The sequence below is a fragment of the Tiliqua scincoides genome, chromosome 1, assembly GCF_035046505.1.
Source record: "Tiliqua scincoides isolate rTilSci1 chromosome 1, rTilSci1.hap2, whole genome shotgun sequence".
NCBI classification, from domain to species: domain Eukaryota; kingdom Metazoa; phylum Chordata; class Lepidosauria; order Squamata; family Scincidae; genus Tiliqua; species Tiliqua scincoides.
In genome coordinates, this window is record NC_089821.1 from 308,636,025 (window position 1) to 308,651,429 (window position 15,405).

Here is a 15,405-nt window from a genome sequence, read left to right on the forward strand (position 1 = left end):
TTTTCAGCCCTCGCCAGTGCCCGCCTTACCAGCTCAAGCCTCTGGTTTATTCTTTGTGTGTGTGTGTGGGGGGGGGGGTTGCTGCCTGCACTAACACCCCCCCCCCCAGATAAATCAGTGACATTTTCAGCTCAAGCCTCTGATTTATTCTTGGGGGGGGGGGCTGCCTGCTGGAGCATTTGTTGAGCTCCACTTTCATTAGATGGGGATCATGCAGCTAGCCTTGCATTCTTCTTTGCCTGACTTGACCAGGAGCCAAGACACATTTGCTTACTTGAGAGTAAATGTGACCGTGTGGCTTACTTTTGCTTTCCATAGGGCTCAATACATTTGTCTGCTTGGAGGAAGAGAATTCCTTCTTGGGTGTTTTTGGGGGGCTGCTTTCATTGGATAGGAACAATTCTGGTGTCATTGCATTACTCTCAGCCTGCCCTTTCCCACGAACTATGGCACATTCGCCTACTCACAGATAAACACGCAATATGGCTCCGTTTCATTTTCCACAGGGTTCCATGCATTTTTTGGTTTCCGGTTTTTTGGCCATACCTTTTGATGGAAAGGAGATGCTTCAATCCAGCTTATTGCATTGCATTCAGCTGGAAATTCCACATCCAACATGATGTATATAACATGATGGGGTTACTCCTAACCTTCGCGATGTTAGCAATGTTGGGGCATTTGCAGTGTTACACCCCCCCAGGGTGGTACCTGGGGCATACCGCCTCCGCCCCCCGCTAGCTACACCACTGGTATCGCCAACACAGGGCGCAATCCTAATCCCTGATGTCAGTGCTTTCCAGCACTGGCATAGCAGTGCCAATGGGACGTGTGCTGCATCCTGCAGTTGGGTGTCAGTCACAGAGGCCTCCTCAAAGTAAGGGAATGTTTGTTCCCTTCCCTTGGAGCTGCATTGCCCTTATGTCAGTGCTGGAAAGCACTGGCATAAGGAGTTAGGATTGCGCCCACAGACTGGCAGCAGCTCATATAGACAAGAATTTTTCTTTGCTCAACTTGAGATGCCAGGGAGTGAACCTGGCACCCTTTATGCAAAGCAGAGGCTGTCCCCTCCATGGTACCAGGGATGTGTGGTGGGTGGGGAGGCACAGCCTGTCCACCGGAATCCTTTGAAAAGTACTGCTGCTGTGTGAGGCACACAAGCACTCACAATCCACATGCTTTTTTTTATGGGTTGTGAGTGCTTGCGCACCTCACACAGAGGTGACGCTTTTTGAAGGATTCCGGTGGGGCAGCTCTGCCTCCCCACCCACCACACATCCCTGCACATGCACTGAACATCACAGAACCTCCACTGTATTGTGTACATGCCCTCCAGGATTGTACATGGTTGGGTGAATCAACCTGACCTCTGAAGAGACCTTCCCTTGGTTGGCCTTGCAGGGAGTTGGTGCCCCTCCTCTCAGCAAGTCAGTTCTGGAGATGAAATTCTAGGAAACACTCTAGGAAATGCAGCAAGCAGATGGGTGACATCCTTATCAAACAGCCTGACCAGCTGACATCCTCAAGCCTCAATTTATGACAGGCTCTTTCTTTTACTTTCATCACCTGCCCTGCATGATTAGCTGTGTCTCAAGCTGCGGAAAAGCAATTGCCTCCAATCCTTGCAGTTGGGGGGGGGGTGAGCACTAGTTTGGAGGGAAGGCCGATAAAGGTCACCCCTGACAGATGGGCTGAGGAGTTGCATTCCATGCTTGTTTTTCGGCGAGCGCAGCAGGAGCTGCTGTCCCTGCGTTCCAGTGACCCCAGACAGTGGGTGGCAAACAGCTGGGTCTGCTTCTCTTAGCATTATGCTTAACAAGAGATGCTCAGATCACGGCAATGCTGCTGTCCCAGCCCCCTAGCTCTGCATTGGCGTCCTAACCTCTGGAAATGAAACTTGATCCATTGTTTTCCTTCCCAAGCTGCACTTATATAGATAGATGCAAATGTGAGGCGAGTTCTGGGACAAATGGAATGCAGAATTCAGAAGCAAACTGCTGAATATTGGTGGGAAGGGCTTTCGGATTCATGAAGTCTTAAAAATAATCAGCAGAAAACCTGCTGTATGTAGCTTAACATGTCTGCATAATACATTCCAAGGGTTCAAGCCCTTTCAAAAATGTTATTGAAGAAAACTTCACAACGGGCCTATAAGGTAGGTCTCATTCTCACTGAGTTGGGAAACCTGTGCCTGTTACATCGGTCAAATGCAAGGAGGTTTTGACTTGGAAACAAGACCTAGCCTGCCATAGGGTTAAAATCATGGCACACCCTCCAAATCAGGACCAATCCCTCCCCACCAACTTGGCCCTGAAGACTTTTGAGCCTCACTGTAGATGGAATCCTGGGAGGAACTGGGGTCAGTGAGCCTGAGCTAGAGGAAGGGGTGGGTCCAAAGGTGGAAAGTCAGCCACATCCAGGGACCCCATAGGTGGAGCAAACCACAGTGGACTGGCATTGAAGGAACATAAGAACATAAGAACAGCCCCACTGGATCAGGCCATAGGCCCATCTAGTCCAGCTTCCTGTATCTCACAGCGGCCCACCAAATGCCCCAGGGAGCACACCAGATAACAAGAGACCTGCATCCTGGTGCCGTCCCTTGCATCTGGCATTCTGACATAGCCCATTTCTAAAATCAGGAGGTTGCACATACCCATCATGGCATACCCATAATGAATTTTTCCTCCAGAAACTTTTCCAATCCCCTTTGAAAGGCATCTAGGCCAGATGCCATCACCACATGCTGTGGCAAGGAGTTCCACAGACCAATCACACGCTGAGTATAAGAACATAAGCCCTGCTGGATCAGGCCATAGGCCCATCTAGTCCAGCTTCCTATTGTATGTGTTTTAGGAAGCACTGCCAGTAATACCACTCAGCTCCATATACTGGGAAAGAGGATTCCTTGTTTTTTGTTCAGACATTTGGGCTAGTATTAGGAACATAAGAACATAAGAACAGCCCCACTGGATCAGGCCATAGGCCCATCTAGTCCAGCTTCCTGTATCTCGCAGCGGCCCACCAAATGCCCCAAGGAGCACACCAGATAACAAGAGACCTCATCCTGGTGCCCTCCCTTGCATCTGGCATTCTGACATAACCCATTTCTAAAATCAGGAGGTTGCGCATACACATCATGGCTTGTACCCTGTAATGGATCTTTCCTCCAGAAACTTTTCCAATCCCCTTTTAAAGGCGTCCAGGCTAGATGCCGTCACCACATCCTGTGGCAAGGAGTTCCACAGACCAACCACAAGCTGAGTAAAGAAATATTTTCTCTTGTCTGTTCTAACTCTCCCAACACTCAATTTTAACACAGTACTGCCTATGGCACAGAGCCTCTCTCTCAGATAGTGATTTTCAATCAGTCTGCCATGGTACATTGGTATGCCATGAAAGGTCTGCATAGGAGTTTGATGCACCATGGTTGAAAATCACTGAAAAACTCTTCTGGGATCTGTGGCTCTGTTTCTAGGGTAACTGTCTGCAGCATCAAAACCGACTGCAGTAACAAAGTAGAGCCAGTGGGAGAAAAGGGACAAATAATTTGTTACTACCAGACAGCTGCCTTAGAAACCGAGCCACAGAACCAGAGTCTCCTGGAAGCTGGAAATGATGTCACAAGAGGCAAAGATCATAGAGAAGACCATAGCCCGAAGATAACATCAGAAGGTCGCCAGTTCGAGGACACCGGCAGCTCCCTGAACGGCTGAGAATGGCAAGACCTTGAAGCAGCTTGACAAGCCGAGCTGAGTGATTCCATCTGCTCTTGGTATGAGCAAGAAGCGTCTTGGCTGCCCTCCATGTGAGAGATGGAGCTGCTTGTCAGCCTGCTTGGGAGAACTGGAGGCCAGAAGTGAGACCAAGCCAGGAAGATCCATTCTGAAATGTTGTTGGTTCTTGAAAAAGAGAACTTCTATGATTGTAAAAATCCCCTTGAGGGAGTTAGAAACACCTGCCTATGTAAAACGCCTTGAATAAAGTCAGAGGAGTAATCCGATGACCAGAAAGGCGGTATATAAATACCAAGTTAATACCAAGTTAGCTCAGAGTAGTGCTGCACCCAGCGTTCCATCTGCTGCGCCCGATCCTGGATGACCTCGCCTGCGGCAGACTTCAGAGGGGCAATTTTCTTCTGTGTTGGACCTAGGGCCTGCTTGATACCGTCATACATCCCCTTGATGTTGCCCGTGTCAGCTGGATCGGGCGCAGCAGATGGAACGCTGGGTGCAGCACTACTCTGAGCTATATTCCAGAGAAAATGTAGTCACCGAAGAAGCACTGAACAACATTGAGTGCCTGCCTGTGCTGGAAGAGCTTAACAGTGAATCAACCCTAGAAGAACTTCACATGGCCCTAGACTCCCTTGCCTTTGGCAAGGCACCTGGAAAAGACAGCATCCCTGCTGAAGTCCTAAAGTGCTGCAAAGAGATCATTGCCACTGAGCTGCATGAAATCCTCTGTCTCTGCTGGAGAGAAGGTGGAGTACCTCAAGACATGAGGGATGCAAACATCATCACGCTGTACAAGAACAAAGGTGACAGGGGTGAGTGCAACAACTACCGCGGCATCTCTCTCCTTAGCGTTGTAGGAAAGCTGTTTGCCTGAGTTGCACTGAATAGGCTCCAGGTACTCGCAGAGAGCGTCTATCCAGAATCGCAGTGTGGATTCCGAGCCAACAGGTCCACCACTGATATGGTATTCTCCCTTAGACAACTGCAGGAGAAATGCAGGGAACAACGACAGCCACTCTTTATAGCCTTCATAGATCTCACAAAGGCTTTCGACCTGGTCAGCAGAGACGGCCTCTTCAAGATTCTCCCCAAGATCGGATGTCCACCCAGGCTCCTCAACATCATCAGATCTTTCCACAAGGACATGAAAGGCACTGTTGTCTTCGATGGCTCCACATCAGACCCCTTTGACATCTGAAGCGGAGTGAAGCAGGGCTGCGTTCTTGCGCCAACCTTGTTTGGGATTTTCTTCGCTGTTCTGCTGAAGCATGCCTTTGGAACTGCAACAGAAGGCATCTATCTCCGGACCAGATCAGACGGAAAGCTTTTCAACCTCTTCAGACTGAGAGCAAAGTCCAAAGTCCAGCTGAAATGTCTGTGTGACTTCTTCTTTGCCGACAATGCAGCTGTCACTACCCACTCTGCCAAAGATCTCCAGCAGCTCATGGATCGTTTTAGCAAGGCCTGCCAAGATTTTGGACTGACAATCAGCTTGAAGAAAACACAGGTCATGGTTCAGGATGTGGACTCACCTCCCTGCATTACAATCTCTGTGCATGAACTGGAGGTTGTCCATGACTATGTGTACCTTGGCTCAACGATCTCCTACACTCTTTCTCTCGATACCGAGCTAAACAAGCGCATCAGTAAAGCAGCTACCACGTTTTCCAGACTCACAAAGAGAGTCTGGTCCAACAAGAAGCTGATGGAACATACCAAGATCCAGGTCTACAGAGCTTGCGTCCTGAGTACACTTCTGTACTGCAGCGAGTCATGGACTCTTCGCTCACAACAGGAGAGGAATCTGAACGCTTTCCACGTGAGCTGCCTCCAACACATCCTTGGCATCACCTGGCAAGTCAAAGTTCCAAACAACACAGTCCTGGAATGTGCTGGAATCCCTAGCATATATGCACTGCTGAAACAGAGACGCCTGCGTTGGCTCGGTCATGTCATGAGAATGGATGATGGCCGGATCCCAAAGGATCTCCTCTATGGAGAACTCGTGCAAGGAAAGCGCCCTACAGGTAGACCACAGCTGAGATACAAGGACATCTGCAAGAGGGATCTGAAGGCCTTAGGAGTGGACCTCAACAGGTGGGAAACCCTGGCCTCTGAGCGGCCCGCTTGGAGGCAGGCTGTGCAGCATGGCCTTTCCCAGTTTGAAGAGACACTTGGCCAACAGTCTGAGGCTAAGAGGCAAAGAAGGAAGGCCCATAGCCAGGGAGACAGACCAGGGACAGACTGCACTTGCTCCCGGTGTGGAAGGGATTGTCACTCCCGAATCGGCCTTTTCAGCCACACTAGACGCTGTTCCAGAACCACCAATCAGAGCGTGATAGCATAGTCTGTCAAGACTGAAGGTTGCCAACTACCAAGTTAAATGTGCCTTGAGGGGAAAAATGAAGTTGCTGATCTCTTGACTAAGATATGCAACTTGTCCCTCAAAACGGCCACGGTGCCAGAAGACTGGAGGATAGCAAATGTCACGCCTATCTTTAAAAAGGGAAAGAGGGGGGACCCGGGAAACTATAGGCCGGTCAGCCTAACATCTATACTGGGTAAGATGGTGGAATGCCTCATCAAAGATAGGATCTCAAAACACATAGATGAACAGGCCTTGCTGAGGGAGAATCAGCATGGCTTCTGTAAGGGTAAGTCTTGCTTCACGAACCTTTTAGAATTCTTTGAAAAGGTCAACAGGCATGTGGATGCGGGAGAACCTGTAGACATTATATATCTGGACTTTCAGAAGGTGTTCAACACAGTCCCTTATCAAAGGCCACTAAAAAACTCCACAGTCAGGGAATTAGAGGACATGTCCTCTCATGGATTGAGAACTGATTGAAGACCAGGAAACAGAGAGTGGGTATCAATGGGCAATTTTCACAGTGGTGAGAAGTGAAAAGTGGTGTGCCCCAAGGATCTGTCCTGGGACCGGTGCTTTTCAACCTCTTCATAAATGACCTGGAGACAGGGTTGAGCAGTGATGTGGCTAAGTTTGCAGACGACACCAAACTTTTCCGAGTGGTGAAGACCAGAAGTGATTGTGAGGAGCTCCAGAAGGATCTCTCCAGACTGGCAGAATGGGCAACAAAATGGCAGATGCACTTCAATGTCAGTAAGGTCATGCACATTGGGGCAAAAAATCAAAACTTTAGATATAGGCTGATGGGTTCTGAGCTGTCTGTGACAGATCAGGAGAGAGATCTTGGGGTGGTGGTGGACAGGTCGATAAAAGTGTCGACCCAATGTGCGGCGGCAGTGAAGAAGGCCAATTCTATGCTTGGGATCATTGGGAAAGGTATTGAGAACAAAACGGCTAATATTATAATGCCGTTGTACAAATCTATGGTAAGGCCACACCTGGAGTATTGTGTTCAGTTCTGGTCGCCGCATCTCAAAAAAGACATAGTGGAAATGGAAAAGGTGCAAAAGAGAGTGACTAAGATGATTACTGGGCTGGGGTACCTTCCTTATGAAGAAGGGCTATGGCGTTTGGGCCTCTTCAGCCTAGAAAAGAGACGCCTGAGGGGGGACATGATTGAGACATACAAAATTATGTAGGGGATAGACAGAGTGGATAGAGAGATGCTCTTTACACTCTCACATAACACCAGAAGCAGGGGACATCCACTAAAATTGAGTGTTGGGAGAGTTAGGACAGACAAAAGAAAATACTTCTTTACTCAGCATGTGGTAGGTCTGTGGAACTCTTTGCCACAGGATGTGGTGATGGCATCTGGCCTGGACACCTTTAAAAGCGGATTGGGCAAGTTTCTGGAGGAAAAATCCATTACGGGGTACAAGCCATGATGTGTATGCGCAACCTCCTGATTTTAGAAATGGGCTATGTCAGAAGGCCAGATGCCAGTTTGAGAGCCACTGCCCTAGGAGAAAGGTGATAACAGGCAGGTGTGAGTGAATAGAAGAAAAAGGGGAGAAGGAAGGAAGGTCCAACCCATTCGGCAGCAGGGATGATGCCATGTGGGACCTTCCTGAGCGTAGCAACCTAACTGGGATTCAACACCTTAGAAAAACAGTGCAACAGCTGAGTTGCCAGCAGTGGGGTGGTTATTTGGGCTGGCTGTGAACAGCTTCTGTGATATGGAATTGTCCCAGGGAAGGCTCCTGATTATCCTACTCCACAGGAGACACTTCTGGAAGAGGCAGCGCTGTTGAGCAAAGCCCACTCCCCCCCTCCTGTGTTTTAAAACCCTTGGATTTTGTGAAAGAATTGTGGAAGCCGGAGCCTCTACAGGGAAGGCGGAGCAAGTCAACCAAATAATTAGTTTTTGCTTCGGCGGTTAATATAACTCATAAACAGGTAATCTCAGCTCAAACAGGCATGTCTGCGGCCCGTCTTCTGTGTGTCAGGCAGCAGATCCCATTCCCAAACTTATAAAATGCAGGTGGCTTTCAGAGAAATTGGCCTTTGGAATGTCGGCATTCAGGTTGGCTGGGGGGGGTGGGAATCGAAAGACAGATGAGGGGGAAGACCTTTTCCCACAATCTGCAACATCCCCCCCACAGACCCAGATTGGGGCTATTTCGGGGCAGATGGCAGAGCCCCACACACTGGCCTGAGCCCACACCCCTCTTTGAAGGGCTTCAAAAAATTCCGCCTTTCTACCTTGGCTGGAGGTGGCGGGGTAGGGAAGGGTCGGGAACAGCTCAAATGGGCTGGTCTTTTCAAGTGGCAGGTTGCAGCAGTTATCAGAGCCTGCAAAGTACGAGAACATAGAACTTGTACAAAGTACAAGAACATATTCTGTTGAATTTCTACTGGTTTATAATGGCTTCTGGTTCTGTGATTTTATTGCAGTTTTAGCGAGTTTGTAACTTAGTGCTTTGCAACCGTCTAGCTACGCTACTGCTTGAAGGCCTTATGCTGCAGCCTGAAAAATCTACTAATACAGTAAATACGGCATTGATTTTTTAAAATTGTCCCAGGCAAGAAGTTCTAGTGAGGACACGAGTTCTCCTTTTCACTGGAACTGAAAATACAGCCATGCAGGACAGGATTGCTGCCTGTCTGCAAATCCCCAATTGTTCATGTAACAATGATGGAGCCCTTGGAACGGCAAAAGCACTGGGGACTGTTTAGTTTAGAAATGATGAGTAAGGTCAGGGGACACGACAGGGATTTCTAGGATCATGCATGATGTAGAGAAAATGGGGAGAAATAACTTTTTTCCCCCCTTCTTCCCATATTTCTCAAACTTGGGGCAATCTCGGGAAATCGATGATAGGCCCTGTGAAAGGAAGTTCGTTAATTAGCAGCATTTGCGGCAGGGAGATGTGGTGATGGTCACTTAGGGTACATATTTAAAGGGGATTAAACCAATGCAGGCAGGAAGAAAGGTCTAGCAAATGCTATTAGCTGTGATCGCAAAATGGCACTTCAAAGGCCACTGACTCTCCGCTGCCGGGAACCAGTGTGGCAAGGGGACTTCCTGCTCGTGGGCTTCCAGGAAGCAGCTTATTTGGCCATGCTGGGAAGCTGCATGCTGGACTCAATCACCTTATGGCCTGGGACTGATCCGGCAGGGCTCTTCCTTGGCTCTCCTGGCACAGCACTTGACACGCCTGCAATCCAAATATTGCCAATGACACAGAATGGAACAGGAGAGAAACCACTCTGTGGGAGACACAAAGATGATCGTTTGGCTGGAAGGAAGAACAAATGTCCCCCTTGCTTGCCTTGCCTTGCTTCCTTGCAGGGAACCAACATCCTGTTTTTTGTGGAATAGGGACGGGCTTGTCTGAGCAGAGCAATGCTGCACGTGTCTTGGGAGGTGGTTGTGATTGCTGGCAGGCCCAGCGCCCATTATCCTCACAGCCTCTCCTCCCACTCCTGGCATCAGCTTCATTTCCCACCTGAGCACATTTGTGGTGGAGCGAAAGGGTTCGCTGAAGAAGAAATGAATTAATGGCACCAGTCACTGCACACTGCGCGGCGCCTTGCCTTTAATCCTCCACACTGTGGGGAGCAAAGAAGGGCAAGCTGCTCAGCGATCAGTCGAGACCACGTCCTTTGTGGCTGTGAAGAAAACGCCCTGCCTCTGCTTTGAACCATGAGCCGCAACTTCATCTGTTCCTTTCCAAGTCAATCGGGCATATGGGGGAGAGGCCGTCGCACAGTGATGCAGCCCAGGTCCTAGATACAATCCAGCCATCTCCAGGGAGCCTCTCTTTGCCCCAGACCTTGAACCATCTCAAGCCTACTGCTTTCCAAACCCTCGTGAGTGGCAAGGCACATGCTTTGCATGAAGGCAGAGGTGTAACGCACTACCCCAGCACCTGGGGCAGTGATGTCATGATGTCACATGACATTCTGTCATGGGATGTCACTTCTGGGTTCCCCCTGGAGGAGGGGTACTCATTGCAGTAGCTTTGCGCTCCTCGTTCCTTCTCCTGTGGAGACTCCCTTTCAAGGCATGTGCCCCTCTGCCAAGATCCCCTGCCTCAGGGAAACACCCCTGCCTCAGCCATGACCAGTCAGAGAGGAGAACATGGAACTGGGTAAGCCCCTTGGAGAAGACAGCTTCCTACTCCCAAATTGGGGGGGGGGGGAGTATTTGAGCATTTATTTCTGCATTCAAAGCTGTTTCTGCTGCCTTCCAGCCAAGGCTTCCGAGGCAGCCTCCAACAAGATTTATAAAACCATTCATAACCATTTAAAAGCCGCTCAATAAAATAGCAGATAAAAGCAGCACTAAAAACAACTATAAAGCTACAATAAACAGAAAAATCAGCCATAACACTGAGGAATAAAAGCAAGGTGCAGAGTTTTAAAACTGCGATCAAATATTAACATGAAGTGTGTTGTTTATCATCAACAGCATCATAAAGGGTTAAGCCAAAAGCTATCTTTTGAGGCAGGATTTGAAAGGAGAAAAGTGGCCAGCTCAGGTGAACTGGCCTTAAATCTGGGTGAGACTTAAAAAATAAATGTATGTCTACCCTGCTTTTCTCTCCTCACAGGAACCAAAGCAGTTCACAAAGCTGATGGGGACATCCACTAAAATTGAGTGTTGGGAGAGTTGGGACAGACAAAAGAAAATATTTCTTTACTCAGTGTGTTGTTGGTCTGTGGAACTCCTTGCCACAGGATGAGGTGATGGCATCTGGCCTGGACGCCTTTAAAAGGGGATTGGACAAGTTTCTGGAGGAAAAATCCATTACAAGTTACAAGCCATGATGTGTATGTGCAACCCCCTGATTTTAGAAATGGCCTATGTCAGAATGCCAGATGCAAGGGAGGGTGCCAGGATGAGGTCTCTTGTTATCTGGTGTGCTCCCTGGGGCATTTGGTGGGCCGCTGTGAGATACAGGAAGCTGGACTAGATGGGCCTATGGCCTGATCCAGTGGGGCTGTTCTTATGTTCTTAACTACAATTCCCAGGAGGCCTTGCAGGTCTCTTGTTATCTGGTGTGCTCCCTGGGGCATTTGGTGGGCCGCTGTGAGATACAGGAAGCTGGACTAGATGGGCCTATGGCCTGATCCAGTGGGGCTGTTCTTATGTTCTTAACTACAATTCCCAGGAGGCCTTGCAGGTCTCTTGTTATCTGGTGTGCTCCCTGGGGCATTTGGTGGGCCGCTGTGAGATATAGGAAGCTGGACTAGATGGGCCTATGGCCTGATCCACGTATCAGTCACTAGTTTGTTATGATGACCACGTCACAGATTATACAGTTTTTCAATGAGACGTGTCATGAAGTCATTCAATTCTGGAGAATCTCAGCCTTCATATTTAGCTGTGTTAGCAAGGTTCCAGTTCCTAGCAGTGTTGAGAAACCTCTCAGAAGTAACGTTTGGGATTTCAGACAAGATCTTTTGGCTGCACACCTGGCTAATCCTGTTGTGTCCTCTAACTCGGCAGAGCTAGAACTGTCAAGGTAGAGATTCAAGAAAGGCAAGAGAAGTATAGCTCAGGCAAACAGCTTGAAGCAGTGGCATAGCTCGAGGGGGTGCAAAGCAGAGAGCCTCACCGTAGCATGCAGGTGGCCCCTCCCCCTCCCCTTCGGAGCCAGGCATACGCCTCAATTTTGCTTCCCCACCCAGAATGGCTCTGAAGGGGAGGGGCTGCTTGCACGCTGCGGTGAGGCTCCCTGCAAAATGTAATGCTTTCCTCCCCCTCGAGCTATGCCACTGGCTTGAAGTTAACATATTGATCAGGGCTGGTTTGGGGCACACAAACCAGTAGCGGTCCTGCTACTGGTTTGGCTGCATTTGCCTGCCTTTCCGTCGGGTAGAAGTAGGGCAGCCATTCTGAAATGGAGCAGCTGCTGGCGAGGAGGGCAAAGACAGGCGCCCCCCCCCCGACATTTCAAGGAGGGGGCCCACATCCATTTTAAAAATTGATTTATGTTTTAATTGGTCTCAGGCCTTCATTATTTCATGCATTAGCACCACTGATCCAGGAGTCTTATTTGTTAATGCATTGAGAGTGAGCAGCTGATGGGCTATTCTTTCATCTGTGACCCAACTGGCGCACTGATGCGTCTCCCTGTCATTGATTTATTAATGATGTCTTACTTATCAGAGGGGTGCTTGCATACAGCTTTCCTGCCACATGTTTTCCCTTGAGAAATGGGGGGGGGGGGAGAGAGAGAGAGTTCCCTCCTCCTCGTCAAAACCCTATTTTTATTGTGTTCTTACTTGTCGCTTCTAAAAATAAAAGGCCTTAATCATTCCATATGAGAGAGGCTCTCTGGCCTCCCCATTTATGTACAATTTTTCTCATCCATGGGCAGCTTTTTACCTCCCTGTGTTATGGAACAATAGCAATTTGATTTGAATTCTTCAGTGGTGAAGTATGGGGTGTGATGCAGAGAATCTAAAATTCTAGAAGAGAACCATTCTACAGTCTCTCAAAATGCCCTTTCTGGACTCTAAATATGCTGAATATTCTCCAATGTGGGTTTTTTTTTTGGGGGGGGGGGAGTTGGAAATTAGTAATATATGAGCCCAATTCTATCCAACTTTCCTGAGCCAATGCAGCCATGTCAGTATGGTGTCCGCTGCATCCAGCCATGGGAAGGCAGTCACAGATGCCTCCTCAAGGTTAGGGAGAGTTTGTTCCCTTATCTTGGAGCTGTATTGCAGCTGCATTGGAACTGGAAAGTTGGATAGGATTGGGCCTTTCGTGTATCATGTACAACTGAGACTAGAACCAGGATCTAAGACCCCTATATGAAATATCTCTGAGCACTGAACTGGCAGTGAGCACATCTCCCTGAGCACTGAACTGGCTTTGGCCACCCAGCTGGCCAGTGACTTGTCTCAGCAGAAAGGGCAATAAAGCCTTCTTGTGTAAGCTAGGTCTTTCTCTACCAGCAACTTTCAACCGATGTGCCGTAGCACATTGGTGTGCTGCAGGAGTTTGGAGAACAGTGGTTGGAAATCACTGAAAAACTCTTCCAGGTTCTGCAGCTCTTTTTTTAGGGAACTGTCTGTAGTAATGAATTGGCTCTGCCACCAGAGGAAGAGGGGCAGACAATCCATTCCTACAGACAGTTACCCAACCTGGAAGAGTCTCCTGGAAGCCGGATGTGACACTGTAAGAGGTGAAGACCATAGAGAAGACCACAGAGGTGTGTGTGTGTGTGTGTGCCAGGAAAAGAAAAAGCATTGAAAATGGCTGTTTTAAACTGTTGCTCAGATAGCTTGATGCCACTTCTTGTGTTCTTGTCTTATGTTGTTTGTATTGCCCTTTCAATTTCGTAAGCCCATCTGGAAACACTGATGTTGAAGGGCAGTATATCAATGTCTACAATGTATGTGCAAATAAACAAATATCAATCATCACCGCCATGGAATCAGGGTTGCTCCGCACATGACAACATTCCTCCACTGAAACGACTTACCTTGGAGGAATCCATGTGAATTCAACAGCCGCAGAGGAATTAATTTGTGATGTGAGCCTCTCTCTCTGTGTGGTCTGGGTGAACTTTGGGTGCCGTCCAGTCCTTTGTTTCTAGGCTGTAGACATTCCCTGATAATTCTTATTCCCAGCTGGATTAACTTCACATCACCAACTGTAAAGCTGGACTCCTGATAAACATCCACTTTCCTCTGATAATTCATTTGGAAAGAATTTGTGCTGGCCAAACCCACAGTATATTTTGTTAGGAACTGCCTGGATTTTTCTTCTTTTTCAAGTTCTGTCTTCTTGGCAGTGTTGTGTTGCTTGTGTGTCCAGACCAGATTCAGCTGCTGGGTCTCAGCCTTCCGCCGGACCTCCCCACCCCACCCCACCCCACTCCCACTCCTCTGTTCCTGCCAGTGCAGCTGCAGGCTTGTTCTCTGACCAGAGGGGATGGTGTTTGGCCAGCTGATGAAATACCTGCCAAGGATTTCCTGAAGACCCACCAGGAAGGTCGGAGCTGCACTTCCAAGTGCACGCTACTCACGGGGCAGTTGGGGTTTTGGTCTGAGCATCCACAGCAAACACAGCCTTGTTCAGCATCAGCTTTCATTTTTGAAACCATGTTTCTAGTCCTCATGACCTTGTGGGAAAAGCCTCCTCCCCGAATCTACATTCCTGGTCTGCAAATTTGCGTTGTCATTTCCTGTTATGTACCGTATGTAAATGTATTTAAAAGTTCCGTATGCTGCTTTTCATCTTGTGGCCTCAGAGCAGTTAACAAGAATGATAAACAGGAGACAGCCTGTGCAAGTGCCCCTGAAGAGAGCCATCTTCTTCCTCGTTCTGCCTCCCTTACTCTTCCCAGTCCTGGGCTAACAAAATAGCTGGTGCAGACCGATTGAGGTAGTAGAGGATGAAAGTTCCCTTACCTTGAAGAGAACTCTGGACCCCCCCCCCCACCCGCAGCAGCTGCATGCAGCGTTCACTCCATTGCCATGACTGCATCTGCAGGGGGGGGGGGTTAAATTAGGACTGGGCCCTCAGTGTTACATGCTCCTCATCTCTAAGTGATGAGATATTCTGGGGGTAGCACTATCCCTCCCTACCCAGAAACACCCCTGTCCTGTGCCATCCACCTACACTGCTGGCAGGAGGCCTCCCCACTGGTCCATGCACAACATTGCCAGCCATGTGCATTGGTGTCTTTGTGGTGCATGATGGCATGACATCACCTCCACTGGCGGGACTGAGCTGTAAGAACCTCTTCCCCAGCAGGCCCTCAGCTCTCCTGCTCTTTCCCTGGTGCATTGCTCTGTTCCAAGCAGTGGCGTAGCTGGAGGGGTGCAAAGCACTAAGTTTTGCAGGGAGCCTCACCATGATGTGCAAGTGTGTTGGAGTTGATGCAACTCTGTCTGCTGTCCAGAGGGGGCAGGATGGTGTCCGGAAGGGGTCAAGCTATGACCCAGTGACTCTGACCTTTCTACCTGTTCTCTCTGTGATCCTTGTGGGGTGTGGCCCTAACCCTTTATCCTTCCCTTCTCCTCTGAGCACTTCCTCTTGTCCTCTGACCACCGACCTGTTAAGATGGCACACACCAGGGCTCTGATGCCCAGGCCATCTTGAGCACAAGGCATGCAGGGTGAGGCAGCTCCAGGGCCTTGCTATCTCTAAGTCATAGCTGAACCTCTGATCCTAATCAGATGCTGTAAATATACACTCAGTGGAACTGTAAGTAAATAACTTCTTTTTTGCAACTTTAACAAGCCGTTGCCTCTTTGTCTTTTTTATTGATTAGC